The sequence below is a fragment of the Cynocephalus volans genome, chromosome 9, assembly GCF_027409185.1.
Source record: "Cynocephalus volans isolate mCynVol1 chromosome 9, mCynVol1.pri, whole genome shotgun sequence".
Lineage (NCBI taxonomy): Eukaryota > Metazoa > Chordata > Mammalia > Dermoptera > Cynocephalidae > Cynocephalus > Cynocephalus volans.
Genome location: NC_084468.1, coordinates 114,892,467 through 114,896,521, shown reverse-complemented (window position 1 = coordinate 114,896,521; position 4,055 = coordinate 114,892,467). Strand labels below are relative to the sequence as shown.

General features: G+C 31.7%; 1 non-coding gene across 1 annotated transcript; it reads left to right on the top strand.

Moving 5' to 3' along the window:
- The first annotated feature begins 1,468 nt into the window (after window positions 1-1,468).
- Window positions 1,469-1,578, top strand: LOC134386690 (U6 spliceosomal RNA). The gene has a single exon (XR_010024520.1). It is a non-coding gene; the product is annotated as a U6 spliceosomal RNA (small nuclear RNA).
- Window positions 1,579-4,055: the final 2,477 nt, after the last annotated feature.

Below are 4,055 nucleotides of genomic sequence, written 5' to 3'. Positions count from 1 at the left end.
AATCAGAAGAGAATAGAAAACTGCTAGACAAAATGTTTCAAAGTGAGGGCATGGTCAATATACCAAATGTTACAAGTGATTCCAGAAAAACAAGGTCTGAACATAGTTATTGGGGTATCCAGATTAGAATGTCAAATGAAGACCTTTGTCACCCCTTTTTAATTAAAATGTGCACGAAAATACTCAAAGACAGGCAATGTTGAAAAAACCCTGGAAACCTGGAATAGCCATCAATAATTCACCAGAGTCAGAAGACAGTATTCACAGAAAGAACTAACGAAGTAAAAATGCTTTTAAAAAAAACAAAAGTCAGGAAAGTAGTATATCTGGATCCCTAACACTTTTAATTCCTAACTCAGAAGCATATGCCTTTCACTGCTCATAAATTCAGTGACCTCTTTCATTTCCTGAGTTGGCTGCATCATTCTCCCACTTTAAATTTTATCACATTATTATACACATCGCTACATTTAATCCATGTCTACAATTGTTAGTACTCAAAAATATTGATTTTAGGGCAGAAGTAAATATGGGTAGTGTATTACACTTAGAATCTGATATGAGTAGTCACAAGAGGCAGAGAAGGGAAAAGGTTAGAAGTGTTGCATTCAGGGAGTTACTGATCTTTGAGATACTGATTCCGACAAAGAAAAAGGTACAGATGTTTTGAATTATCAATTATAGCACTTCAAAAAGTCAGAAATTCAAGGTGGAAGATCAGGAGATTCCTCTCAGTTCAACAAAATCAACTAAATGAATGATAGACATAACAAATTTGGTTAGAGAGGCAAATAACCAATACATTTAATATAGGACTATAAAGGTAGGAATCTGTTAGTAGTGCCAAATTCACCTTGATTTTTGCCTCCAGTATATTTGTGACTTGTTGTCCTCTTAAGCAGATTAATGAATTATACAACCTATTTTGAACTAACAACGTTTAATCTGCTCAGATAATTTTGAAATTATCAAGATTGTTTGAGGTATGGGTTTCTATATGCTACACTGTGATCAGTTTATCTTAAATAATTCGGACCTTCAGATATTGGTTAATAATGGTGTGAAGGCAACAAAATTAGTGTAACATTAACTTGTTATTTTAGTGTTCAAATTTCTAATTATGTATATTTTGTATGATGTTTATAATATAGAAGTAATGTTTTGCATGTGTAGGAAAAAAATTTAAAGAATAATTAAAATAAAATATAAGATAAATAAAAATAACAAATAAAAGTACAAAATTAAATGAGTTAATAGGTTAGTATTTATCTGCTCATCTAGTGCCTATGATATAAAGTACTTGCTTTATATATTTTTAAAATTATTTTTGTTGTTGCTATTAATAAGTAAAATTTCAAAATAGACATATAATCACAAATAATTCCTATTAAACAAATTATGATGCATAATATCTATGCCACATCATAAAGTAAAACCAAGGTAAAATGGTCTTTATGAGTAAATAACAGTGCTCAATTCAGAGTCAAACATACTAAAATTGGAATTATACAGAGAAGATTAGCATGGTCCCTGTGCAAATTCATGAAGCATTCCATAACTGACAGGGTACCCACCCTAACAACAAACCCACCCCAACAAGAAACAGCCAAGGGCCCCATTGCCTAGGCTGCAAAAGTACCCACAGACAATACCAAGATTGCATACATTTGAAGAAGTCACATGAAAGCTGTACTACCACACACATTCAGATCTAAACTTAAAACAACAGACCCAACTGTCAATATAGAACATTTGTAGAGGAAAGAGTTTCCCTTCAAAAATCATTCCTAGAATTAAAAGAAGAAACTATACCACCAAATACCTAGCTATTAATGCAGAGATAAGAGAAAGCATGAAAAACACTGGGAAACTGTACTCCCTCAAAAGAAGACTACAATTCTCCAATAACAGATCCCAAATAATAGGAGGTTGATGAATCACCTGAAGAGGAATCCCAAATGGCAATCATAAGGAAACTCAACATGATGGATGAAAAAAATAGATAAAAATCACAATTAAAAAAGAAAAGTCAGTACATGTATAAGAAATTCAACAAAGAGATTGAAGAATAATTAAAAGAAAAAAAAAAGCAGAACCCCTAAAACTGAAGAATTAATTGGACAAAAAAATACAACTGCTAGCATAGGCAGTAGTCTAGAGCAAGCTGAAGAATTTCTTCACAAGAACATAGGCTTTTTGAATTAACACAGTTGGACCAAAAGAAGAAGAAAAAAGAATATAAAAAAGGAAGAAAACCTATGACATCTTTAGGATAACCTTAAGTATACAAATATCCATATTATGGGTATACTGGAAGGGGAAGAAAAAACAAAAGGCATAGGAAGTCTGTTTAATGAAATAATATCTAAAATCTTGCCAAGTATTGGAAGAGATACAGATGTACAAATCCAAGTAGCTCGAAGATCTCCAAACAGATTCAACTCAAAAAAGACCTCCCTGAGGCATATTTTAGTCAAATTATCAAAAGTCAAAGACAAAGAAAGAATTCTAAAATCAACAAGAGAAAGTTTCAAATCATCTATAAAGGAATCCTCATCAGGCAAACATCAGACTTCTCAGCAACCCAATAGGCCTGGAGTGAGTGGGATGAAATATTCAAAGAGCTAAAAGAAAAAAGAAAAACAAACAAACAAACAAACAAAAACTACAGAAATTCACCATCAAAACACTGGCCCTTCAACAAATCCTAAAGGGAATCCTACATCTGCAATCAAAAGAGAGATATATGTTACCATAAATACACAAGAAAGATTAAACACTGCTAGTAGAAGAGACATGCAAATAAGAAAGAAAATGTACCTTATCAGTACAAAAAAGCAAAAAAAAAAAAAAAAAACCCCAAAATACCCAAAAGCAAAGATAAATAAAAGGGTAAGAAAGGAACAAAAGTTATAAAATCATAAACAAATTAATAAATAGCAGTAATAAAGCAATACCTTTCAAAAACAACCCTGACTGTAAATGGATTGAATACCAACTTAAAAGATAAAGGCTGGCAGAATAGAGTAAAAAACTAGACCCAATCATATGCTGCTTGTAAGAAGCTCACTTCACCAATAAAGAAAAACATAGACTAATAGTGAAGAGATGGAAAAAGACATTCCACTCAATGGAAACCAAAAATGAGTAGGGGTGCCATACTTATATCAAATAAAATAGACTTCAAACCAAGAAACATAAAAAGAGACAAAGAAGCACAATATATAATGAGAAAAGGATCAATGCAGCAGAAGATATAACAATAAATATATATGCACCTAACATCAGAGCACCCAGAAATATAAAGCAACTATTACTGGATCTAAGAGGAGACATAGGAACACACCCTGTAATAGGTGGGAACTTTAACAGGCTGCTCTCAGCCCTGGACAGCTCTTCAAAAAATAATTAGCAAAGTAATAGTGGATTTAAATAGGACTTTAGACCAAATGGACTTGACAGACATACACAGAATGTTTCATCCAACAAGGACAGAAAATGCATTCTTCTCATTAGCACACACATCATTCTCCAGCGTGGACCACACGTTATGCCACAAATTCAGTTTCAACAAATTTAAAAATATTTAAATCATAGCAAGTATATTTTGAAACCACAATGGAATAAAATTAGAAGTTAATAACAAACAAAAATTTGAAAACTATACAAATTCAGGGAGATTCAACAACATGCTCCTGAATGAGCAATGAGTCAAAGAAACAAATAAAATTACAAGAACAATTTATAAGAACTTAACAGATACTTTACAAGGAGTATGAAGAATGAAGTTTATTGCAATAAGTGCTTATAAAAAGAATAGAAAGACTTTAAATAAACAACCTAATCTTACATCTCAAAGAACTAGAAAAACAAAAACAACACAATCCCAAAACTAGTAAGAAAGAAATAATTAAGATCAGAGCAGAACTAACAAAATAGGGAACAAAAGAACAATATAAAAAATAAACAAAACAAAAAGAGAGAACCAAATAACAAAACTCAGAAGTGCAAAAAGAAGACATTACAACCAATACTACAGAAATACAAAGAATAGT